Consider the following 27,396-nt stretch of genomic DNA (forward strand, 5'->3'; position numbering starts at 1 on the left):
GGATCTTCTCTTATTGTAAATGTACAAAACAATCATGACATTTATTTTAAGGTCATGTTAGCATGACTATTTACTATGAATACAAGCGTTTAACTATGGCATTACCAGCCGCACGGCATCATGGGAGAAAACAAGGTGGTCTCCTAGAGTGATGTCATGACCCTGATAGATAATGCTAGTAGCTAACCATATGCCCCTGTGGACATAATGGCACATTGACCTCATGTTGGATATTTAATATACTACAGGGAGTTCAAGGGTGTATCAAGGCACTCCAGTACACCATAATCTGATGCAGTGGTGGGGTAATATTATGGTGAACTGATATATCTTTTTTATTAATAAGTGCTCAGCTGGCCTATAACCCCACCTCACATAGCATGTGCTGGTTCGGAACTGGTAACACGAGACAGACACAGAATCCAGCACAGCACATAAGCACTGCATTGTCATATAGCCTTCCGCGACCCTACATCACAAATGTGAGGACAAATTGTGGCCCAATTTTCTTTTTTTACAGTAATGACACACTATCACCAGAAGGCCTATCACATGAAAACGAATAGAGTGGCCTTCAGCCACACATAAACAAACCTCCCTCTCTCTCATCAGATCCATTGACATAGCTATCTTTCGTGCTGCTGCCTGTAGCTGTTGGAACAATTTGTCCTCAGCAATAAAACAGAGAGAGGATAAAGGGACTCATTGTGTTACAGTCAAAGGGAGAAAAATAATGCAACCAGGTTTTCAAGTATAAGAATGATTAACATCAGTTAAATCTCCAATACTGTCCAACAGATAAGTTCGGCTATAGAAATTGTATTTTGTCTATTTATGATGTGCCATTTTCCCTCTATGCAGGGTGTCCATTCTTTTCTATCACTAGCTCATCTCTAGTTTCATCAGTGCTGTAACCTTGCCTGCACCCCCACCAGCCACCCATGCGTATGCAGAGTTCTCCCTATAGCCAAGGTCAACCCCATAAAGCAACAGACTATCAAACAGCCCAGCCCCACTAAAGCTTGTTTTAATATCTGTTCGAGAGAGAGAGAGAGAGAGAGAGAGAGAGAGAGAGAGAGAGAGAGAGAGAGAGAGAGAGAGAGAGAGAGAGAGAGAGAGAGAGAGAGAGAGAGAGAGAGAGAGAGAGAGAGAGAGAGAGAGAGAGAGAGAGAGAGAGAGAGAGAGAGAGAGAGAGAGAGAGATGAGAAAAAAAAGCAAGAAGAAAAGCAAGAGAATGACCACAGGGAGGGGATAAAAAAAAGAGTACAGCTCACAGTAATTCTACACTTTCCTCTGAAAGTACAGTAAAAGAGAGAGAAGAGAGGGAGACAGGGAGAAGGGGAACAGAGAAAGAGAGAGAGAGAGAGGAAGACTGAGTTGATGAGAGGTAAAGAGGGAGCTTGAATTAGGTTACTGTTGGTTGGCGTGAGGAGAGAAAATGAACTTAGTTATCAGGGCTTACAGACCAAGAACAGGAAAAGGGAGTGAAAACGCTGAATAACAGATTTAAGGGTTTCAGGTGGCTTATGCACATACAGTGCCTTCAGAAAGTATAGTTTTGTTGTGCTACAAAGTGGGATTAAAATGGATTTAATTGTAATTTTTGTCAATGATCTACACAAAATACTCTGTAATGTCAAAGTGTAAGAACACTTTTAAATTTGTACAAAATTCATGAAAAATAAAACACTGACATATCTTGATTAGATAAGTATTCAACCCCCTGTGAGTCTTTCTGGGTAAGTCTCTAACAGCTTTCCACACCTGGATTATGCAACATTTACCCATTATTATTTTCAAAATTATTCAAGCTCTGTCAAATTGGCTGTTTATCATTGCTAGACAACCATTTGCAGGTCTTGCCATATATTTTCAAGCAGATTTAAGTCAAAACTGTTAACTTGGCTACTCAGGAACATTCACTGTCTTCTTGGTAAGCAACTCCAGTGTAGATTTGGCGTTGTGTGAATTCATCTCCCAGTGTCAATACATTTGGAAAAAATTCCAAAAACATGTATTCACTATGTCATTATGGGGTGCAGCTCTAATGCAATATTAGCCTCACAGTGAAACACCACTATTCTAGCTATTAATCATTCTTAAAAAGTCTTAGCTTAATTAGCTATCGAAAAAAATCGTAGCCTGTATGATATCATGCATGCAAGCTTACCTGTCATGTCCACAACAATGGAGCAGTAGACCAAGCAATATGCGAGAGGAGGACCCTATACCTTAGGATAATTATTCTGGTCGCTGTCAACTTCATTCATTAACAGGTACTGAGGAGATCAATTCTGTTACTTGTTATTCATGTCAGAATTTTCCATTTTGGGATTGTTGTTCACTGAATTGCTAGCACTAGTTGCTCACGCTGCTAGAGGGGCTACAAACGATTCGAGCTCGGTAGAATTTAATGCGTTATCACGTGATGCAACTAAATAGCAGTAACCTACTGGAAAAGTGCTATGTACTAAGGTAGGTGCCTTTGGAGGTAGGTAGGCAGCAGGCAGCTGCCTTTGGATTGGTTAAATAACAGTACGCTACACCAACATTAGTTTCCATTCATACAGTGTCAAAACGATTGCTCCGCACTGCTGCTCAGACCACTGCACTACGGCAGTTCACAATGCTCTAGCAAGCCATGAGAATACTTGGTACTGGATGGTATGAGGTCGGTTGCTTTGCAGAGCCTTCCCCAAACCATAGCCTCCTAGGTACGGTACTGCATTTTATAGCCTACAAACACTGCTTCCAGCTGCCCCCTGGAGGCGATTCTAAATATTCAATATTCATTCGAATCCTCCTGCTGCAGGATTATTTTCCTCCTGCAACGAAAATGGGTCATATTAAGATCCGACATCTGTATCTAAGCAATGTGAGCCAAGCAATTTCTCCAGTCACTCACTCTCACTCACATGGCCTGATCTTGTGCACCTTGTTTCCCTCTCCTCTGAAATCAACCCTCCAACTTTTAATTGGGGCTTGAGAATCTAGCCTCGATCCCGAGCTGCACTCCTTTAATTGGCACACTATAAACTGGCAACTTTAAAACACATTAAAAACGGATAACTAGTGAACGGTATGATGTTGGCGCGTGGAGCTGCCTCCATATCAATGAAACATCCCTTTCTTTCTTTTTTCATATGATTGATGTCTCTCTGTTCTTTATTTGGGCGGGAAAACGACAGGGAAGAGAGAGAAGTTTAGATCAAGGATGTCTGAGCTGTGATGTGAAGTTGATGTGACGGAGTAAACTAGGTTGAACTGTAAAGAGGAACTTGGCAGAGACAGAGAGATCTTAGGGCTTTCGCTTTGTTTGGACCATGGAGAACTGCGGTTGCTCGATCTCCTGCAGTGCGATAAGTGGAAGTCTCCTAAGACTCCTCCTTTCCAAGTGTGTATCTGATTCACCCTGATTCACATGGCCTTATTACAGTTGGTGAAGCTAATGCATTGAGCCACCATTGCTAAGGGCGGTATAGACCATACTGATATTAGTGTGTAATTATGCACGTCTCAGTGTTATCACCACCTTAAGGCAGAGAGAGAAAACCTCTGTGTGTGTGTCAGATTTCCATACTCCCACTGGGGACCCTAACAATTATTAGTAATTAATATAGTTGACCTAGGACCAGTTGTTAAAGAGTAAAAAGTAAATAGTGTGTGTGTTGTGAGGGCATATGGGATGTGCTGCAGAGGCTCTGCCCTAGGTACAGTGTGCAGGGCAGGGTATGGGCCACTTGGCACCATGTTCAATCGCTCTCTCGCTCTCTCTCGCTCTCTCTCGCTCTCTCTCATACTTTTGTTCTGACATATCTATCTCACTCGACTCATATTTTCTGTAATCAATCTGTCTCTCTCAATCACTCCCTCTCCCCCTCTCCTCTCGCTGATCTGTTTTCCTCTTTTATTTGATCCTTTTGAAAACGATGATGAATAGCCAAATAAGCGAAACCCTTATGCAACTCAAACTTCTCAGAGAGCTGTCTCTTTCCCCACTCTGTAATACTAGGCGAATTGTTTCACATCTTGAAACAACATTGCAGCAAGGCCCCCAAGGCATAACGGAGCCCCAAATCACATAGAGTAATAGGGGACCTTTTATCCCTAACAACAGAGGGGTTGTGGGGGTTAGAGAGAGGACATTAACGTATTCTATGGGTAGATAGATAATATGATCCAGTTAAAACTTGCTCTTGTGTACAGATCCAGGATCAGCTTACACGTCCCGAATTCTAACCTTAAACATTAAAGTAACTGTCCAGTGTTTCCAGATTTCTATGACATATGAGTGAAATAGTTTTCCTTCTGCAAGTTCTGTGTGTGTTTTGACCAGATTTTTTAAATCAGATTCACGGAAATCACAGGTTGCGCACTCTAGCAAAGTGCGCTCTCCACTTTCCTCAGGTATTTATTTAGCAAACATGACACACATAAAAACTCTATACAGAAATGTTGCAGCAGCCTATTCTTAAATATTAGCATTCTGACATATTGTATTTGATTAAAACGAGACGATTTTTCACTCTGATCAACTGTTGGGCAGGCTACTGATAACCGCAGTTAATAAAAAAATAGTCTGCTAATGTCTCCAGTCATGTAGGCTAAATGACGTAGAATTGCATGAAATGCATTTATGAAAGGCCAATTTTTTTCCGGACCCTCAAAAAATATAACAATTAACCATGTGTGAATCCTATAAATACCTTTACTCAACTGGATGCCACTATGCACATTTGATGATAGATGCATGCAATGCTTTATTATAAAGGGGATTATAAATAAACGTTTGTTTAATTAGAATGCAGGTGAAATCTATTCAAAATGCAGATTTCTGGAGGGTCTGCGTTTGAAAAATGAAATTTTACATTACCCCAATATCATCCCAAAAATGGTGCCCCCTCGCCGATTTAAAATGCCCCCTTAGTCACTTTATCCTGGTCCCAGGCCTGTCCCTAGGGCCAGGAGTTTTTCCAGGATAAAAAAAATAAACAAGTGACCTGATTAGAAAAACTATGGTCCCATCAGTATGAAAATGTATGCACTCACTAACTGTAAGCCGCTCTGGATAAGAGCGTCTGCTAAATGACTAAAATGAAAATGTAAATCATAGCCCATATAAAACCTTTTACAACTGATTAATCACTGTCATACCCTATCAGGTTACCAGATCAGGAAAAACTCTGGGCCCCAGAGCAAAAAATTTGCCCCACCACTCTTGGATCTGTGGTGCCACCTATGGTGTGGCCGTATACCGGTCATAAAAAATTTTAATGTAAGTAGTCTGCTGATTGGCCAGCTCATCATCCTCTATGAGGAAATAGCAAGCATTTTTGAAATGGTTTGTTTGAGATACAAGTTTGAGTTTCATGTTCCAAGTTTTATTAGTCGTATGTACACATGGTATGCTTACTTGCAGGTTCTTTCTCGACATGCCACAACAATAAAAAATAAGAACAGATAAGAATATGAACATGAAGTAAATGGCTCAGTAGAATAGAATAAACATTTTAGCATAAGTATAATACAGGAAGGCACAATTTATAGTCCAATATTTACATGTGTTTTGGGGAAGTGGGGAGTGTTTCAATTGTGCAGTATTTAGCAATTATAATACGAGTCTGGTAGTTGTGATGTGTGTGTAGCATGAATGTGTGTGTGTGTGTGTGCATGTGTGTGTGCATGAGTGCATGTGTGCTAAGGAGGTTGCGTTTTTGAATAGTCTTTTCTCCAATTTATGCTTTGGCCAAAAATATGAGTATAGGATGAGTCAACAACATTATTTGGGTATGAGTTAACATAATATTAACTTTTAACAGTGAGATTTTTACTGGACAGTTACTTTAAGGGAGAAGGGGGGGGTTAAACCTGACTACAGATCAGTATCTAGGACCAACTTCTCTTACTTGAAAGACAGACAGGGGCAGCTGTCTGAGGGAGATAGAGAGAGGGGCACTGGGACTGATATGAAATACTGAGACTGGCAGTTGTGGGGCAGTGTTTGTGTGTGTGTGTGTCTGTGTGTGTCTGTGTGTGTGTGTGTCTGTGTGTGTCTGTGTGTGTGTGTGTCTGTGTGTGCGAGGGGAGGGCTTCAGATGGCAGGCAGGGGTGGGTGACTGATAGTAGAGTTGTAGGGTTCAACACACAGGGGTATAGATACACAAGGACAGTTTGTGGGGCATTATAAACAAAGGGGTTTACATAGACAATGGTAGTCAGGGTAGCTGAGGTAAATGCATAGAGCTAAATAGGGTCAATGTACAGGGTAGATAGTAGGGGAATATACAGGGAAAATAGTGTAAATGCACAGATGTAAACAAGATTATAGGCCTGCCCTATATCCCCCTTTCAATTCCCTCCTCTCTCTCTCTCCTCCATCTCTCGCTCCTCCCTTTCCCAACTCCTCCCGCCCCATTTCAGCCTGTTTTTGGCTTAGACAAGTTAAGACCCTGCCAAGAATGTGACTAGTTGTTAGAAAACAAATTCCACTGTATTTTAAAAAAGGTAGATCTATCAACACTTGCAAGCCTGGGTACCTCCAAGAGGAAAATATAGGGATTTGGAAGGATAAAAAACGGTACAGGTCAGCGTCCCTCTTTCAGGTTGCTTGACTTGATTGAGCACAACATATTTTTCAACCCCAACCCAACCAACCCCTTGACATAAAGTTAATGTTCCCCCAGTCCACCTTAACGGAAACACACTGTGTGAAAACACACTTTCTGTTCTGAGTTTGTTAATGCTCTGTATTTGTTTTTGTATATGGCAACTTCCCACCCCTCTTGTTCTTCATTTCCGAATGGCAACTGGAAATGTGTAATTGTAGCGAACTACACTCGGGGAATGCCTACATATTTGTACTGCTGCCTAACTTGCGACAGACAGACAGACAGACAGACAGACAGACAGACAGACAGACAGACAGACAGAGAGAGAGAGATAAGGGGTTGAGGGAGAGAGAGAGAGAGAGAGAGATATATAAGGGGTTGAGGGAGAGAGAGAGAGAGAGAGAGAGATATAAGGGGTTGAGAGGGAGAGAGAGAGCGAGAGAGAGAGAGAGAGAGAGAGAGAGAGAGAGAGAGAGAGAGAGAGAGAGAGAGAGAGAGAGAGAGAGAGAGAGAGAGAGAGAGAGAGAGAGAGAGAGAGAGAGAGAGAGAGAGAGAGAGAGAGAGATCTGAAGTGTCAACACAAACAATCCCACTGTCTGGCCGACAACAGTGAGTTTGTTTTAGGGAAGGGCATTTGAAATAATTTCACTATTAAAATAAGATGAATGAAAAACAATGTTGGATATCCAGATAGACCAAAAACATTTTTGTTTTTTTAACTTGGTTTAAACTTGGACACTTACTTGCTGCGCAGCCTGCGTGACTCGGGAGAGACTGTGAGCACTGCAGCAGGATGGGGGATGGGCAGGGGTCAGTTTGTGTGTGACACAGGAGGGAGAGAGAGAAAAAGTAACCACTGACTCATGCCAGTTCAGGGGTTCCCAAACTTTTTTTGTTCCGCGACCCCATTTTGATATCTGAAAATTCTCGTGACCCCATGTGAAAAGAAAATGTAATAACAGCCAAGGTTTTAGGCTATGGCAGTCAATTGCAAGACATTCTAACAGTATTTCTGATTGTCCTCTAAACTCACGATCACATGCTTTTCATGTGGGGCTATGACAGTCAATTGCAAATTAGTCTGACATAACGTCTCTTATCTCACCAACACTAATGAGATGGGTGTGCTTTATGCATGCCGCGTCGGAGCTTCTCAAAGTCAGGGGGCGTGGTTAACAGTGCGCACCTCATCTCTGCTGTCACATCCAACCTGGATCGATATTTGGTTTTAATGCAGACAAGAGCACTGCTGAATCAAGCTTCACACAGATGAGCTGGCGAAGGGTACCATGAGTTTTAATGCTCTGAGGGAGATGGCAGGGTATTCTCTTTGAGTCAGAAACCAAAACTCCTCCATAGTGACCCGTGAATGCGTTGTCTGCAGCATTCGGTCACATGACAGCTCGAAAGGCCTCATTTGACTGTTGCACTTGAATCATTCCAATTCAAGCGCAACGGTCAAGTGCTGCCTTTTCCCACAATCTAAGGGCACTCTCTGGTTGAATTTCATCTTTTAGATTTCAATCATTTACATTTAAATTTAAGGTTAACCACATTACAATGATTTTGAGATACAAAGACGATACAGTTGAAGTTGGAAGTTTACATACACCTTAGCCAAATACATTTAAACTCAGTTTTCCACAATTCCTGACATTTAATCCTAGTAACCATTCCCTGTTTTAGGTCAGTTAGGATCACCACTTTATTTTAAGAATGTGAAATGTCAGAATAATAGTAGAGAGAATGATTTATTTCAGGTTTTATTTCTTTCATCACATTCCCAGTGGGTCAAAAGTTTACATACACTCGATTAGTATTTGGTAGCATTGCCTTTAAATTGTTTAACTTGGGTCAAACGTTTCGGGTAGTCTTCCACAAGCTTCCCACAATAAGTTCGGTGAATTTTGGCCCATTCCTCCTGACAGAGCTGGTGTAACTGAGTCAGGTTTGTAGGCCTCCTTGCTCGCACACGCTTTTTCAGTTCTTCCCACAAATGTTCTATAGGATTGAAGTCAGGGCTTTGTGATGGCCACTCCAATACCTTGACTTTGTTGTCCTTAAGCCATTTTGCCACAACTTTGGAAGTATGCTTGGGGTCATTATCGATTTGGAAGACCCATTTGCGACCAAGCTTCAACTTCCCGACTGATGTCTTGAGATGTTGCTTCAATATATCCACATAATTTTCCTTCCTCATGATGCCATCTATTTTGTGAAGTGCACCAGTCCCTCCTGCAGCAAAGCAGCCCCACAGCGTGATGCTGCCACCCCCGTGCTTCACGGTTGGGCTTGCAAGCAACCCCCTTTTTCCTCCAAACATAACGATGGTCATTATGGCCAAACAGTTCTATTTTTGTTTCATCAGACCAGAGTACATTTCTCCAAAAAGTACAATCTTTGTCCCAATGTGCAGTTGCAAACCGTAGTCTGGCTTTTTTATGGCGGTTTTGGAGCAGTGGCTTCTTCCTTGCTGAGCGGCCTTTCAGGTTATGTCGATATAGGACTCGTTTTACTGTGGATATAGATACTTTTGTACCTGTTTCCTCCAGCATCTTCACAAGGTACTTTGCTGTTGTTCTGGGATTGATTTGCACTTTTCGCACCAAAGTACGTTCATCTCTAGGAGACAGAACGCGTCTCCTTCCTGAGCGGTATGACGGCTGCGTGGTCCCATGGTGTACATACTTGCGTACTATTGTTTGTACAGATGAACGTGGTACCTTCAGGCATTTGGAAATTGCTCCCAAGGATGAACCAGACTTGTGGAGGTCTACAATCTTTTTTTCTGAGGTCTTGGCTGATTTCTTTTGATTTTTCCCATGATGTCAAGCAAAGACGCACTGAGTTTGAAGGTAGGCCTTGAAATACATCAACAGGTACACCTCCAATTGACTCAAATGATGTCAATTAGCCTATCAGAAGCTTCTAAAGCCATGACATAATTTTCTGTAATTTTCCAAGCTGTTTAAAGGCACTGTCAACTTAGTGTATGTAAACTTCTGACCCACTGGAATTGTGATACAGTGAATAATAAGTGAAATAATCTGTCTGTAAACAATTGTTGGAAAAATTACTTGTGTCATGCACAAAGTAGATGTCCAAACCGACTTGCCAAAACTATAGTTTGTTAACAAGAAATTTGTGGAGTGGTTGAAAAACGAGATTTAATGACTCCAACCTAAGTGTATGTAAACTTCTGACTTCAACTATATATATATATATATATACACGGAGTACACAAAACATTAAGGACAGCTGCTCTTTCCATGACATAGACTGACCAGGTGAATCCAGGTGAAAGCTATGATCCCTTATTGATGTCACTTATTAAATCAATTTTTAATAATGGATTTAGGGGAAGGGGAGGAGGCAGGTTAAAGAAGGATTTTTAAGCCTTGAGACATATGAGACATGGATTGTGTGCCATTCAGAGGGTAAATGGGCAAGACAAAATATTTAATTTAATTTAAGTGCCTTTGAACGGGTTAGGGTTAGTAGGTGCCAGGCACACCGGTTTGTGTCAAGAACTGCAACGCTGTTGGGTTTTTCACACTCAACAGTTTTCCGTGTGTATCAAGAATGGTCCACCAGTCAAAGGAAATCCAGCCAACTTGACACAATTGTGTGAAGCATTGGAGTCAACATGGGCCAGAATCCCTGTGGAATGCTTTCGACACCTTATATAGTCCATGCCCCGACGAATTGAGGCCGTTCTGAGGGCAAAAGTGGGGGTGCAACTCATTATTAGGGAGGTGTCCTTAATGTTTTGTACACTCAGTCTATATATTCAAAAGTATGTGGACACCCCTTCAAATGAGTGGATTTGGCTATTTCAGCCACACCGTTTGCTGAAAGGTGTATTAAAATCGAGCATGCAGCCATGCAATCTCCATAGACAAACATTGTCAATAGAATGGCCTTACTGAAGAGCTCAGTGACTTTCAACGTGGCACCGTCATAGGATGCCACCATTCCAACAAGTCAGTTCGTCAAATTTTTGCCCTGCTAGAGCTGCCCCGGTCAACTGTAAGTGCTGTTATTGTGAAGTGGAAACGTCTAGGAGCAACAACGGCTCAGCCGCGAAGTCGTAGGCCACACAAGCCAAGCTCAGAGAACGGGACCGGCGAGTGCTGAAGCGCGTAGAGCGTAAAAATCATCTGTCCTCGGTTGCAACACTCGCTACCCAGTTCCAAACTGCCTCTGGAAGCAACGTCAGCACAATAACTGTTCGTCGGGAGCTTCATGAAATGGGTTTCAATGGCCGAGCAGCCGCTTACAAGCCTAAAATCAACATGCGCAATGCCAAGTGTTGGCTGTAGTGGTGTAAAGCTCGCCGCCATTGGACTTGGAAAGGCGATCTCTGGAGTGATGAATCACGCTTTACCATCTGGCAGTGAGACGAACTAATCTCGGTTTGGCGGATGCCAGAAGAATGCTACCTGCCCGAATGCATAGTGCCAACTGTAAAGTTTGGTGGAAGAGAAATAATGGTCTGGGGCGGGCTAGGCCCCTTAGTTCCAGTGAAGGGAAATCTTAACGCTACAGCATACAATGACATTCTAGACAATTCTGTGATTCCAACTTTGTGGCAACAGTTTGGGGAAGACCCTTTTCTGATTCAGCATGACAATGCTCCCATGCACAAAGCGAGGTCCATACAGAAATGGTTTGTCAAGATTGGTGTTGAAGAACTTGACTGGCCTGCACAGAGCCCTGACCACAACCTCATCAAACACCTTAGGGATGAGTTGGAATGCCGACTGCGAGCCAGGCCTAATCGCCCAACATCAGTGCCCAACCTCACTAATGCTCTTGTGGCTGAATGGAAGCAAGTCCCAGCAGAAATGTTCCAACATCTAGTGGAAAGCCTTCCCAGAAGAGTGGAGGCTGTTATAGCACCATGATTTTGGAATGTTCGATGAGTAGGTGTCCACATACTTTTGGTTATGTAGTGTGTGTATATATACAGTGAGGGAAAAAAAAGTATTTGATCCCCTGCTGATTTTGTACGTTTGCCCACTGACAAAGAAATGATCAGTCTATAATTTGAATGGTAGGTTTATTTGAACAGTGAGAGACAGAATAACAACAACAAAATCCAGAAAAATGCATGTCACAAATGTTATAAATTGATTTGCATTTTAATGAGGGAAATAAGTATTTGACTCCTCTGCAAAACATGACTTAGTACTTGGTGGCAAAACCCTTGTTGGCAATCACAGAGGTCAGACGTTTCTTGTAGTTGGCCACCAGGTTTGCACACATCTCAGGAGGGATTTTGTCCCACTCCTCTTTGCAGATCTTCTCCAAGTCATTAAGGTTTCGAGCCTGACATTTGGCAACTCGAACCTTCAGCTCCCTCCACAGATTTTCTATGGGATTAAGGTCTGGAGACTGTCTAGGCCACTCCAGTACCTTAATGTGCTTCTTCTTGAGCCACTCCTTTGTTGCCTTGGCCGTGTGTTTTGGGTCATTGTCATACTGGAGTACCCATCCACGACCCATTTGCAATGCCCTGGCTGAGGGAAGGAGGTTCTCAACCAAGATTTGCCGGTACATGGCCCCGTCCATTGTCCCTTTGATGCGGTGAAGTTGTCATGTCCCCTTAGCAGAAAAACACCCCCAAAGCATAATGTTTCCACCTCCATGTTTGACGGTGGGGATGGTGTTCTTGGGGTCATAGGCAGCATTCCTCCTCCTCCATACACGGCGAGTTGAGTTGATGGCAAAGAGCTCGATTTTGGTCTCATCTGACCACAACACTTTCACCCAGTTCTCCTCTGAATCATTCAGAAGTTCATTGGCAAACTTCAGACGGGCCTGTATATGTAATTTATTGAGCAGGGTGACCTTGCGGGCGCTGCAGGATTTCAGTCCTTCACGGCGTAGTGTGTTACCAATTATTTTCTTGGTGACTATGGTCCCAGCTGCCTTGAGATCATTGACAAGATCCTCTGTGTAGTTCTGGGCTGATTCCTCACCGTTCTCATGATCATTGCAACTCCACGAGGTGAGATCTTGCCTGGAGCCCCAGGCCGAGGGAGATTGACAGTTATTTTGTGTTTCTTCCATTTGCGAATAATCGCACCAACTGTTGTCACCTCCTCACCAAGCTGCTTGGCGATGGTCTTGTAGCCCATTCCAGCCTTGTTTAGGTCTACAATCTTGTCCCTGACATCCTTGGAGAGCTCTTTGGTCTTGGCCATGGTGGAGAGTTTGGAATCTGATTGATTGATTGCTTCTGTGGACAGGTGTCTTTTATACAGATAACAAGCTGAGATTAGGAGCACTCCCTTTAAGAGTGTGCTCCTAATCTCAGCTCGTTACCTGTATAAAAGACACCTGGGAGCCAGAAATCTTTCTGATTGAGAGGGGGTAAAATACTTATTTCCCTCATTAAAATGCAAATCAATTTATAACATTTTTGACATGCGTTTTTCTGGATTTTGTTGTTGTTATTCTGTCTCTCACTGTTCAAATAAACCTACCATTAAAATTATAGAATGATCATTTCTTTGTCAGTGGGCAAACGTACAAAATCAGCATGGGATCAAATACTTTTTTTCCCTCACTGTATATAGTACCAGTCAAAAGTTTGGACACATCTATTCATTCAAGGGTTTTTCTTTATTCTTTACTATTTTCTACATTGTAGAATAATAGTGAAGACATCAAAACTATGAAATAACACATATGGAATCATGTAGTAACCAAAGTGTTAAACAAATCAAAATTATTTTATATTTGAGATTATTTTACATTTTTACATTTTAGTCATTTAGCAGACGCTCTTATCCAGAGCGACCTACAGTTAGTGAATGCATACATTTTTTATTCTTCAAAGTAGCCACCCTTTGCCTTGATGACAGCTTTGCACACTCTTGGCATTCTCTCAACCAGCTTCACCTGGAATGCTTTTCCAACAGTATTTTTGAATTTTCAATAACCGTGCCCATCCCTAGTTTGTTTGTTGTTTGGATTAATCCATTTCACAAGACTAATTAAATAGCTAAAATATCATTCTAAATGACATTAGATGAATAACAAACTAAAAATTGTATAGCCATCACTGCTGAGCTGACCCAGTTGGAAGATGTTTTAGCTGTAAAATAATGGGAGATCTGGGAATAAGGGACAATATATATTTCACGTCTGTGTATGTTCAACTGGCATAGTAATGGGGTCTGTCTCTCATTCTATAAATCCCACACACAAATGCATCTATACACCTACATACACGTATGCAGCAACACACACACACACACACACACACACACACACACACACACACACACACACACACACACACACACACACACACACACACACACACACACACACACACACACACACACATTATATCCCATATCCTTATAGATGGGAAAGGATGGAACAACTGGAAGTCTGAGGGAGGTAAGCACATGCAGGAACATAGGCTGTGCTGTGTGCGTTTGCTGTGTGTGTCTGTTTATTTCATGGTCACAAAGTGGAGGCTAGGTGAGCATTGGCAGACGCTCAGATCAGCAGGTACACTTTTATGAATGGGGCAACCAAGCCAAGGCACGGATACAAAGGGAATTCCGCCGCCAGTGTGTGTGTGTATTAGCGATGTCATTAGCCAGGGCAGCCCTGGGTTGGTGTGTGTGACATCAGCCAGGTTGGGAATATGAGGCCAGGGGCTGGGAGCGGTACTGTCTAGGCAGAAAGCCAAACCAGTGGCACACTCATAAACAGATATGAGATGGTGAGTTACCTCTTCTAACTGTGCCAGCGATCCGGGCAGTCTCTCTCCCTCCCTCCCGCCTCCTTCTCAAGTGATAGCCAATTGGAGGTAAGGGTTGCCTTGTCAACAGCCCAAGGCAGTGACTCAATATAGCCCTTGCTGTGTTCTAGGATCTAGGGAAAGTCCCCTGGTCCACAACATGCCAACAAACACTATCTGATATACTAGGCATATGTGAGAAGAGGAAACAAATTAATTAGAGTATGAAGTTTGCACGTAAATACATGTTTACAAACGCACTCTGACACCCACCACTTCACAATTCGCCAGATGAAGTTCCGCCCCCATTCATTTTCAACGGGAGCACGCAGAGCAATGCGCAGGGGATTGTGGGAACGTGAGCGGGCCGCTACCCTGCGAGTTTAGCAATAGAAAATGTTCAGCTCTGCTCTACTTTATGCAAATTGCATGCAGCCACCACTGCTGTTAACCAATCAGGTGAGGAGAAAATCTTGTGTTAATGAAACATAGTTCCGCCTATCATTAGTTCCGGGCAAGCACATCCCAAAAATCATCGCTGTGTCTGGTTTTCCAATTCTATATGATTTTGCTTTGCTAGAATACAGAGACAAAATCATAAGGTCAATGGCATGGAGGAGGATTGCAGAGATTGTTCGTGTTGATGGTGGGTAAATAGAGATTTGCGCAACAATGTTTGCTTATGCTGCTAGCTAGCTACGAACATCAAGCAACCTAAACCTCAAAACTCTGATCAAAGCCACCATTTGTGAATGTGTTGAGTTAATTAAATTGTGACATTTGCCCACCAAAGGATATAAATAACCAGTAACATGCATTATGGCATTGTAAATGATACACTAAACTTGAATTTCCCATGTAATATGCTACCAATTGGATTATGGTATCTTAACATTAAGATTCTCATATATTATAGCTTATGGCTCTTTCATTATACTTCTGCGTTACATTGATGATTATAGCTCACTTCCTATAAAATACATAGGCCTATTTTCACATGAATGGGTAATTTGGGTAAAGGAAATTGTGGCTTTGCAAATCTATCTTTACCCACCATCAACATCTTTGCAATCCTCCTCCATGCCACTGACCTTCTGAAATAATTATTGGCAAATAAACGAGGTAGAATTACAATGCTCCCCACGCCACATTATTTTCCTTTTTGACATTTTTAATTAGCTACTTATTTTCATGTACAGTACTGTACCTAGAATACAAGGGTTGGATTTGCACTAAACAATTTCATGTCAGAAAAATCATGTAGAAAATCTGGCTTATGATTAGCCTCATATAAATTATCTACGTCTATCATTTTTAATTGAGAACATCAATATGCAAGTGATGTGTGAGTTTAGCTATTCTCTGCTTCAGATGTACAATGACAAGGGGCACATTGATTGCACATGCCCATTAGGCCAGTAATGTCATCATACTGTAGACCTATGGCTGCATTGGTGATGCATGCTATTGTGATAAGCTGCAAAATGGGTTCCTGAGATATCCTGAGACAGAGTGACAATCAAATAAAACAAAAAGGTAATGTTAATTTGAGAAAGCAACACAGAAACACAAACAAATTAGAGACAGATCCCCTTCACACCTTTTTATTGCAGAATAGTGATCTGTGAATAATGAACATTGACACTAGTTAATCTTGAATAATGTTAACAATTAAAACAAGTTTAAACACTTCACTTCAATGAACCAACATTGAATTAATCCAAATGTAATTTCAAAATGTACAAATAATTGTTTGTAAATGTTAGACATCTTAGTAAGTAGGCTATTATTACTAAAGCATAATTTCGGGTGAACAAAAAAGTCCATACCAGAGGTGGCCAACCTTGCTCCACTCCCTGATTTACTGGGTGAGCAGACTTCTATTCCAGGCCAGCAATAATACACATTATTATCAACTCATTAGGTTTGATACGTTGAATCAGGTGTGTTAGTGCTGGGCTGGAACAGAAGCCTGCACACCCAGCATACCTCCAGGAGAAGGATTGGCCTGCTACAGTTGTTATACGTTTGTAGCCTGCATTGTGTGTGACATACTGTAGGTACACATACAACCCAAGGCATACAAGGACGTGCCAGCAGTCTCTTGGGACATTCACTGGGACCTCTTCATCTGCAGACTGCTTTCGCAGCTCTCCATATCTGAGGACAGACATCACAAAGAAACAAGCATCATTGTATTACAATTAGACTGCCCTGGCTATTATCTCTCTGTCTGTCTTCATAGTTTTCCTCCCTAGGGACTAAAACTGGAGAATATTTTCATAAAGTCATCCCCCAACCTGCCCTGTCTAACTAGTACACCGACTCCCTTTTCTCACAGCTGGAGCATGAGTTTTTAATTTACAACGATAAATAGGCCTACATCAAGATAACAAGCTAATAGGAAGTTAACTAGCTGATGATATTTCACTTAGCTATAGTTTGTAAACTTGGCTAGCTAGCTAGCTAACAAGCAGCTCATTAGCCTACACACAGTGACCTGCTGTAGCTAGCCAGCTAGCTAATAATATATATATATATATATATATATATATATATATATATATATATCTATATATATATATATAAAATAAAATAAAATAAATGTATTTACTTACACGAAGCGGCCAATCTTTTGGAGCGAAGAGTTGTCAAGCAGAGGCACCGCTTCTGGTCGAAACATACCATTAGACCCACTGCCGCTTTACAACATACACATTTAATTGACAAGCAGACATGACATCACACACATGACATCACACAAATACAAATACACACACACATCCAAGAGCAGTCACCCAAGAAGTTGTCCAGGTCCCAAAGTTACAGTGCTCCCAGTTATCAGCCGGTGCAGCGAAACAGCACCAATTGTTCCTGTGCTGTGTGAACAAAAAAGGCTCGGGCCAAGAAAGTAATCACCAGCGCAAATACAATGTATGGAATAAAATGGTGTAAAACCTAAAAAAATTGTTTATCTAGGCAAGGCTCCATGGAAGAGATTGAGACGTTGCCCAGAGTAGTGAGTTTGGCCTCTCAGCCCTCTCAATGTGTGTGTGTGTGTGTGTGTGTGTGTGGTCATTCTAATTAAGCGTAGCCCCCATAGATGCCACAGGTCTGTATCTTTATAAGTTAGCAAACAGCATAACACGCGCACACATACACTACCGTTCAAAAGTTTGGGGTCACTTAGAAATGTCCTTGTTTTCGAAAGAAAAGCAATTTTTTTGTCCATTAAAATAACATCAAATTGATCAGAAATACAGTGTAGACATTGTTAATGTTGTAAATGGCTATTGTAGCTGGAAACGGCTGATTTTTTATGGAATATCTACATATGCTTACAGAGGCCCATTATCAGCAACCATCAGTCCTGTGTTCCAATGGCACGTTGTGTTTGCTAATCCAAGTTTATCATTTTAAAAGGATAATTAGAAAACCCTTTTGCAATTATGTTAGCACAGCTGAAAACTGTTGTGCTGATTAAAGAAGCAATAAAACTGGCCTTCTTGAGACTAGTTGAGTATCTGGAGCATCATTAATTGTGGGTTCGATTACAGGCAAGAAATTGCCAAGAAACTGAAGATCTCGTACAACGCTGTGTACTACTCCCTTCACAGAACAGTGCAAACTGGCTCTAACCAGAATAGAAAGAGGAGTGGGAGGCCCCGGTGCACAACTGAGCAAGAGGACAAATACATTAGAGTGTCTAGTTTGAGAAACAGACGCCTCACAGGTCCTCAACTGGCAGCTTCATTAAATAGTACCTGCAAAACACCTGTCTCAACGTCAACAGTGAAGAGGCGACACCGGGATGCTCACCTTCTAGGCAGAGTTGCAAAGAAAAAGCCATTCTCAGACTGGCCAATAAAAATAAAAGATGAAGATGGGCAAAAGAACACAGACACTGGACAGAGGAAGATTGGAAAAAAGTGTTATGGACAGACGAATCGAAGTTTGAGGTGTTCGGATCACAAAGAAGAACATTTGTTAGACGCAGACCAAATGAAAAGATGCTGGAGGAGTGCTTGATGCCATCTGTCAAGCATGGTGGAGGCAATGTGAAGGTCTGGGGGTGCTTTGGTGGTCGTAAATTGGGAGATTTGTACAGGGTAAAAGGGATCTTGAAGAAGGAAGGCTATCACTCCATTTTGTAACGCCATGCCATACCCTGTGGACGGCGCTTGATTGGAGCCAATTTCCTCCTACAACAGGACAATGACCCAAAGCACAGCTCCAAACTATGCAATAATTATTTAGGGAAGAAGCAGTCAGTTGGTATTCTGTCAATAATGGAGTGGCCAGCACAGTCACTGGATCTCAACCCTATTGAGCTGTTGTGGGAGCAGCTTGACCGTATGGTACGTAAGAGGTTCCCATCAAGCCAATCCAACTTGTGGGAGGTGCTTCAGGAAACATTGGGTGAAATCTCTTCAGATTACCTCAACAAATTGACAACTAGAATGCCAAAGGTCTGCAGGGCTGTAATTGCTGCAAATGGAGGATTCTTTGACGAAAGCAAAGTTTGAAGGACACAATTATTATTTAAATTAAAAATCATTATTTCTAACCTTGTCAATGACTACATTTCCTATTAATTTTGCTATATTTCCTATTCAAACTCATTTCATTTATGTTTTCATGGAAAACAAGGACATTTCTAAGTGACCCCAAACTTTTGAACGGTAGTGTACATGTACACACACACTCTCACACACATACAATTTCCCATATTGCAGACATGCAACCGCCCACCCACCCAACAACAAAAAAGAAAATAACAGCCTTGTACCCCACCCCCACACACACTCTCACCACAGCTCCTGTACCCTTTCAATATAAAAAGAGGCCCATCAATTAATCCAGCCATCTAAGCCACCTCTAAAATGAGCAATAAAAGAGGTACAGTAATAGTGTTGATGGGAGGGAAAGTTCCAGACACACACACAGCTGTAAGCCCCCCGCCCCAGGGCCGGTCCCGACGGGGTCTATTGGGACCTAAAAGGGATTGAGGTCGGCGTGTGTGTGTTTTTGTGTGTGTGCCTCGGTCCCTTCCCCTCTGAAGCGGATCCTGATGACAGGAGAAGGTGGTGGGCTTGGCAGGCGCCGGCGGTTGGAAGGTGATTTTCTTGGCAAGGCTTGTGGACCAGGCCGGGGCAGACCGCTCTCGCTCAGGCGCCTGTGTGGTCCTCGATCAGAGTAGCGCCCCAGCCCACTCAAACACACACAAACATAGACACACACTTGCACACACACACACAGGTGTATACACACAGATATACGCACATTCATGCGCACACACACACTTTGATACAGACACTGTATATACAAATCTGCTCTCAAACACACATCGATACACACATTCAGAAATACAACAGTAGACACGCACACACTGATAAACATTATCCACTCCCACACAAACTCACTCAGACTAATCCCCTGTACACATACAGTCAAGCTCAGCCAGCCAGACAGACAGACAGACAGACAGACAGACATAGTGGCAAATAGAAAACAGATAACAGAGAAAAAAGGAGAGGAAGCAGAGGGGCCAGGGAGGTTGGATGGAAGAGCGAGTTTTCATGGTAAAATGAAACAGTTACTTAATCATATTTTTTCACGCATGCACACACACACACACACACACACACACACACACACACACACACACACACACACACACACACACACAGAGACTGTATCGAATTAAGGCTAGAGGGAGCCAACGGATGAAAGTCAGTCAGTCTGTGTGTGTAGGTACCAGCGTGTGTCTGTGGTTATGTGTGGGATTCCATATGTGTTTCTGAGTTGACACGTGTATACTGTCTGTTATTTTCTCTGCCTGTGTTCTCATGTGTGTAGCATTATTAGTGTGTATTTTTCCTGTCTATGATGATGATGTGTGTGTGTGTGTGTTTAATTGTCATCTTCTTATTTGTTAGCGCATGGCTATTTGCTTAGAAAGCCCCTGGGGCTATTTATACCATGTCCAGGTGTAATTAATGTGGATGTTTAGGGTTGTGTGTCAGGGCATGTACAACTCTGTGTGGGGAGTATGGGTCTATTTATTGATATGTAAACACGTCTCTTTAATTCTCTCTCTTTCTCCCTCTCTCCCTCTCTCTCTCCTTACGGCGATTGAACTGAAATCATGTTGAACTGCCGCTATACCTCAGAGTGTGTTTGTGTTACAGTTTCCTTTCCCAGCGCACCAACACAGCTTGACAGAAGGTGTGGTCCCGGTGGTTGGCTAACGAGCGCTCGCTAACGACAGGAGTCATTGTTATGACATCAGTGGGTTCCGATTGAAGGCATATGGATGGGAGGGGAAGGGAACGGATAGGAGAGGATTCCCTCAAGACTTGCAGTGAGACAGACACGCTTTAGAGCCAGGACCTCTTGGTGTGTGTGTGTGTGTGTGTGTGTGTGTGTGTGTGTGTGTGTGTGTGTGTGTGTGTGTGTGTGTACGTCAGTGGAGGCTCCTCAGCAGAGGAAAGGGAGGACCATCCTCCTGAAAAATATAAATAATTGTAATGTTTCACTATCATTTTTAGATAAAACTATACTAAATATATCTCACCAAATAATTGATTAAAACACACTGTTTTGCAATGAAGGTCTAGAGTAGCCTCAACAACACTCTCTGGGGTAGCACCATGGTGTAGCCGGAGGACAGCTAGTTTCCGTCCTCCTCTGGGTACATTGACTTCAATACAAAACCTAGGAAGCTCATGGTTCTCACCCCCTTCCATAGACTTACACAGTAATTATGACGACTTCCAGGGGATGTTCTCCAACCTATCAGAGCTCTTGCAACATGAACTGACATGTTGTCCACCCAATCTGAGGATCAGTGAATTAATCTAGTACTGAAAGCATAAGCTAAAGCTAGCTAGCACCACAGAGCATAAAATGTGGTGAGTAGTTGACTCAAAGAGAGAAATAATAATTGAACAGCTTTGACCAAATTAATTTCTTCAAAAATGAAGGAGAACAAGAGAGAGAGAGAGAGAAAGAGAGAGATAGCTATATTTTGTTGTATTTTCTTCACTTTCACTTACTTAGCTAGCGAATGCAGCTAGCTAGTTTAGCCTACACTCAAAAACCCGGCTTTAACAGAGAAGGATGCTATGTTAGCTCGCTGGCTAAGGCTATCCAACACTGGAACTCTTCAAAGTCAAGGTAAGCTTTTGGTTTTATTAATTTATTGCCACCGGTGTAACTGCTAAACTGCTTGCTGCACACTGTACTGCATGACTGTGGTAGGTTTACTAATGTGTTAGTTCTAATTTCTATATTAACTATGACGTTAGCTAATATGGTAACAACAATGTAGGCTGTGTGTAGCGGTTAATGGTTATGGTATGAAGGTTTGGCTTGGAAAGGTTTCTTCGCCTGGTCACAGACAGCTGTTGTGTTGTGCACTGAAGTCCACAAGCGAAGGGAAAAGGTGTTTGGAGGTGAGCGTGTAGATGCCAGAAGGAATTCTACAATGAGCAAAGTGATCATGCTGTTTGTTTGTGGCTGCTATGAAAGTGAACTGTGTGTGCGGGTGATCAGAGGTGTATTCATTCCGCCAATTCATTTCTTAAACAGAAGCAAACGGAATGAAATGGGGATAAACATACCTGGATTTGTCCAATAGAAACTATTGTTTGCAACTGTTTAAACTAATGATTACATCCTAAATCTGCTAGATTCAGGCAAGAGTGTGCAAGGCAGTATTGAATGTGTCACTGTCTGTCACCCTGATTACTCATTTTTCTCTCGACCTGTTGTAAACTTTAATTTGTAGGCTAGGTTGTAGCAACCTCATGATGGGTATACATTGAGCTAGGTGAATGGAATATGAATGACAGTCATCCAATATGCTGTAATAGAATAAGGCCATGCTCATTAAAAAAAATATTGTCCTCCCTAATCTTAAACGGTACCGACCGCCACCGGAGTGCATGTGTGCTTGCAAAAGTATTTTCAAATAAGTTCCTATAAAAAGCCCACTATTTGAAAATATTTTCGAATACTTATTTCCAAATACATTATTTAAAACACCAAACAGATCTGGGTTCAATGCACAGGAGTATTTATTTGTATTTGAAATTAAATTGTGTATTTGAGTATTTTACATGCCAACACTTTCCAAGTGTATTTCCAAATACATTCCAATATTCAACTACTTGTGTTTTCCCCCAAAATTATCAAAATACTTACTTCCAAATGTCTCTGAAAGTAATTGAAATACCCTAAATAGTATTTGAACCCATGTTTGTAACAGAGGAGAAAGAAAAAGAGAGGTTGGGGGCAGATGCAGCAGTGCCTAAAACACAGACACACACACTTTGACAAACACCCTTAGCCATTCACATTACCCCCAAATGCAAATACAGCTATGCCCTTGATAGCAGTCCCCTGTAGCTCAGTTGGTAGAGCATGGCGCTCACAACGCCAGTGTTGTGGGTTCGTTTCCCACGGGGGGCCAGTATGAAAATGTATGCACTCACTAACTGTAAGTCCCTCTGGATAAGAGCGTCTGCTAAATGACTAAAATGTAAATGTAATAGCCATGGCTGTGTGAAGCATTGGTGTTACGGATACAGGTATCCTGTGTTTTTGTGTGTTTCTACTCTTTCTGCCCTAATCACAGGTGTCCTGTATGTTCCTGATTGGTGGTCGTTGAGGTGTCTGCTGATTGGACCAATCAGTGAACATTCCTGTGAATAGCACCACCTGTTACTCGTTTGTTGAATCACACAGCCCATTGTATAAAACCAGACTTGTGTTTGTTGCAAGAGAGAGAGACTTTTTGCCATATGTGAGTATGGACACGGTGGTGTCCTGTGTGTTGTGTACGCACTAAGTTGTTGGTTACCCTATTTGGTAACATTATTAGAATTTATTTCTTTACCTGAGTGTGGATACTGTTGTATCTTGTGTACATACTTTATTGCTGAGTACCCTGTTTAGTAGTTTTGGTGTTTTTTTTGGGGAAAAGGGGGGTTTAAGCTAGTTGCCCTTGGGCGTACATTACCCGTAGGAAGAAATCTGTCTATAAACACCAGTTAGACCTGAGCGGACCACCCACTGTATTTTTGTATGACTAGCAGTAGCCTAGCGGTTCTTCAGGCAGGCTAGATCAGTTTAGGGGTTTTACATTATTGTTTCATTTCTTGGGTCCTGCTCAGCCCCTTTTTCCCAAACCTTTACCGTGTGTTTAGTAATAAACCATTTAAGTTTGACGGTAGCTCATGGTTGTTGTGTCATTTTTGGTTCTCGCTGTTCCAGGTCACACTTATAATTTGCATAATTTATGTTACGGGTCTCATGTCCATCCACCCTAGACGTTTAGAGCCACAGGGTTCGTAACATAAAGTGGGGGTTCGTCCGGGATCTATCCCATGCTACTCGTGCAAATTAGTAAGTGTCTGGTTCAGTGTTGAGCTTAGCAGCTGTAACTACCTGTTTTTTTTTGTGTGTGTTCAGTAGTCGATGGCTCGTGTAGTTAGTAGGATGGCTACTTTTGATTTGGAAGCATTTTTGGAAAACCCTACGTGGGAGATTTTTGAGAATTGTCGTAGAGTGGATCTACAGGCTTTGGCTGACCACTTTTCTGTACCCATACCGAGGGGTATAGTGAAAGCAGAAGTTAGGGAAGTAGTGCTAGCGATATTGTTAAACGAGCGAGTGCTTGAGTTACCGCCGCCTGAGTCTGCTGCTCCTGTAGGGGATGTGGTTGATGTTTCTGTAAGCCCATCAGTGTCTGAGGACGAGGCTAAGGCTCCAGCCACATTGCCCCGTTATGACCCACTCTCCCCACTGACTGACAGTGATGCCAGGATCGATGTCCGCTCGACGCGGCTCCAAATGGAGGCGGAAGAGCGGGCACAAATCAGGCAAGACAAGCTGGAGATGCGTAAAATGGAGCTAGAGGCAGAACAGGAGACGCGTAAGGCAGAACAGGAGACGCGTAAGATAGAACAGGAGACGCGTAAGATGGAACTGGAGACGCGTAGGCTTGATCAAGAACTGGAGACGCGTAGGCTTGATCAAGAACTGGAGACGCGTAGGCTTGATCAAGAACTGGCGATGCGTAAAATGGAACTAGAGGCAGAAACAGCGAGGTTAGTCTCTGCTAATACTATGCCTGCTAGTGAGCCATCCTCACCAGCTGTGTCATCTGCTACGTTTGATATTAGTAGGCAGATCACCTTGGTACCTGTGTTCAGGGAGTCAGAGGTTGATTCCTATTTCAGTGTGTTTGAGCGTATAGCGGTAGCATTGAAATGGCCCGACGAGGTATGGTGCCTATTACTTCAGTGTAAGCTAACAGGTAAAGCCCAAGAGGTTCTGGCAGCGCTACCTCTTGAAGACAGTTTGAATTATGAGGTGGTCAAAGCTACTGTTCTTCGTGCCTATGAGCTTGTTCCTGAGGCATATCGACAGAGATTTAGGTCTCATAAAAAGTCTCCTACTCAGACTTATGTGGAGTTTGCTAGAGACAAAGGAAATCTGTTTGACAAATGGCACAGTGCTAGTAAGGTAACTGATTTTAACTCTCTACGGGAGTTAATCTTGTTAGAAGAGTTTAAAAATTGTTTACCGGAACGCATTGTAGTTTATCTGAACGAACAGAAAGTATCCTCACTGTCGGAAGCGTCTGTATTGGCAGACGAGTTTGTGTTGACGCATAAGAGCGTGTTTTCCGCCTCGTACGGAGAGCAGGGCTGCGGAGTTGCTAACTTCTAGTCCTAGTCGACCAGCAGTACATCCAGCACGCCCAAAAGATGTGCGTCACTGTTTCTATTGTCATAAGGTGGGACATATAGTTAATGATTGCTTTCTGCTAAAACGCAAACCGGGGATGCCTCAGCACGCCAGGCCACCAACGGGTGTTGGGCTGATTCGTACGGTTGTAAGGCCGGAATCAAGACAGAAGCCTCATAGTGAATGTGGTTTGAAAGTCCCTGTCCCAGATCACAGTTATGAACCGTTCATTTTTGAGGGGTTTGTTTCTATATCAGATGATGAAGCGTCTCAGCGTCCAGTTAGAATCCTCAGAGATACTGGTGCGGCGCAGTCGTTCATACTAGCTGATGTGTTGCCCTTGTCTAATAATACATATTGTGGTTCCAGTGTGTTAGTACAAGGAATTGAAATGGGTTTCGTCCCAGTGCCATTGCACTTTGTGAACGTACACTCTGAGTTAGTCAGTGGATTGTTCAGAGTTGGCGTACGTCCGATGTTGCCAGTAAAAGGGGTGACCTTTATAATGGGCAGCGATATTGCCGGAGGAAAGGTAATACCCATATTGGAGGTATTGGATAAAAGTGACCAGTCTCTCTCCGAGGAGCTGGCACAGGGTTATCCAGATGTGTTCCCCGCTTGTGCTGTCACACGTGCTCAAGCACGACAAGTGGGTGAAGTGGTAGATTTGTCAGACACGATTCTATTCAGAGAGTGTGACCCAGAGGATAGTTCGGGTGCTACCTCTGGTAAGCTGGTGCAGTCTGACCAACAGCCCAGAGAAAGGAAGAAGGAAATGGAACTTGTTGCTGAGGCAATACAGTTACCAGTTACTCGTGAGCAGCTGATCGCTAACCAACAGGTTGACATTAGCCTGGCTAAATGTTTTTCTAGTGTTGTCTCAGAGGAGGAGCTAAAGAAGAAAAACATGGCATACTTCATTGATGGTAATCTCCTCATGCGTAAATGGACCTCCCATGTTGACGCTGGCGGAGATTGGAATGCTGTTTACCAAATAGTGATTCCTACAGCCTTTCGACAAAATGTTTTATCCCTCGCTCATGATCACCAGTGGTCCGGACATCTGGGAGTCACCAAGACTTATGATCGAGTTTTGCGACATTTCTTTTGGCCTGGCTTAAAACAAGATGTGGCTCAGTTCTGTCGGACTTGCCACACCTGTCAAGTAGTTGGGAAACCGAACCAGGTTATTTCCCCCGCGCCTCTTTGTCCCATACCGGCCATAGGTGAACCATTCGAACAGGTGATGGTTGATTGTGTTGGACCATTACCGAAAACAAAATCTGGTAACCAGTTTATGTTGACAATTATGTGTGTGGCCACCAGGTACCCAGAGGCCATTCCTCTGCGAAGGATTACTGCTCCGGTGGTGAGTAAAGCGTTGATCAAATTCTTCTCAACTTTTGGATTACCTAAGGTGATACAAACTGATCAGGGTACGAATTTCCTTTCTAAACTTTTCAAACAAGTGTTAAAATCCTTGTCAGTTACACACCGTGTGTCAAGCGCATATCACCCAGAGTCTCAGGGTGCGCTTGAACGTTGGCATCAGACCCTGAAGTCTATGCTCCGTAAATATTGCTTGGAATCTGAGAAAGATTGGGATGAGGGAGTTCCTCTAGTATTGTTTGCTGTCCGTGAGACAGTACAGGAATCCCTAGGGTTCAGCCCAGCTGAACTGGTGTTTGGACACACCATGAGAGGACCTATGAAAGTCCTTAAGGATCAGTTTTTGTCACAAGAGTTGTGTGTGAAAGAAAATGTGTTGGACTACGTTAGTCGCTTTCGTGAGCGCCTACATGCTGCCTGTGCTCTAGCAAAGGAAGCGCTGTCTTCCTCACAGAAACGGATGAAACGACACTATGACACACAGGCTGTTTCTCGTTCACTGCAGCCAGGTGACCGAGTTCTTGTGTTGTTGCCTGTGCCAGGAGCGTCATTGTCAGCACGTTTCTCTGGGCCTTATGTCATTGAAAAGAAACTAACTGAAACTGACTATGTGATACAGACTCCTGATAGAAAACGCCAATCTCGTGTGTGCCACGTTAACATGTTGAAGACATACCACAACAGACCCGTCACTCAGGTAGACAGTCCAGAGAAACTGGCCGAGTCGGCTGTCTCTGTTGCTGCTACGGCTGTAGTGGGAGGTAATGTTAATGATGTGGACGGAGATGGTTTGGAGTTGCGCAATACTCAGCAGCAGTGTGCTAGATTGCCCAATTCAGAGATGCTGTTGTCTCTCCCGGCAAGCCTGATTCATTT

General features: G+C 42.8%; 1 protein-coding gene across 2 annotated transcripts in view; it reads right to left on the minus strand.

The window, feature by feature from the left end:
• Window positions 1-27,396, minus strand: part of LOC121547289 (thyroid hormone receptor alpha-like) — a 135,946-nt gene that overhangs the window by 59,084 nt on the left and 49,466 nt on the right. The window lies entirely within an intron of this gene.

The sequence above is a fragment of the Coregonus clupeaformis genome, chromosome 31, assembly GCF_020615455.1.
Source record: "Coregonus clupeaformis isolate EN_2021a chromosome 31, ASM2061545v1, whole genome shotgun sequence".
NCBI classification, from domain to species: Eukaryota; Metazoa; Chordata; class Actinopteri; order Salmoniformes; family Salmonidae; genus Coregonus; species Coregonus clupeaformis.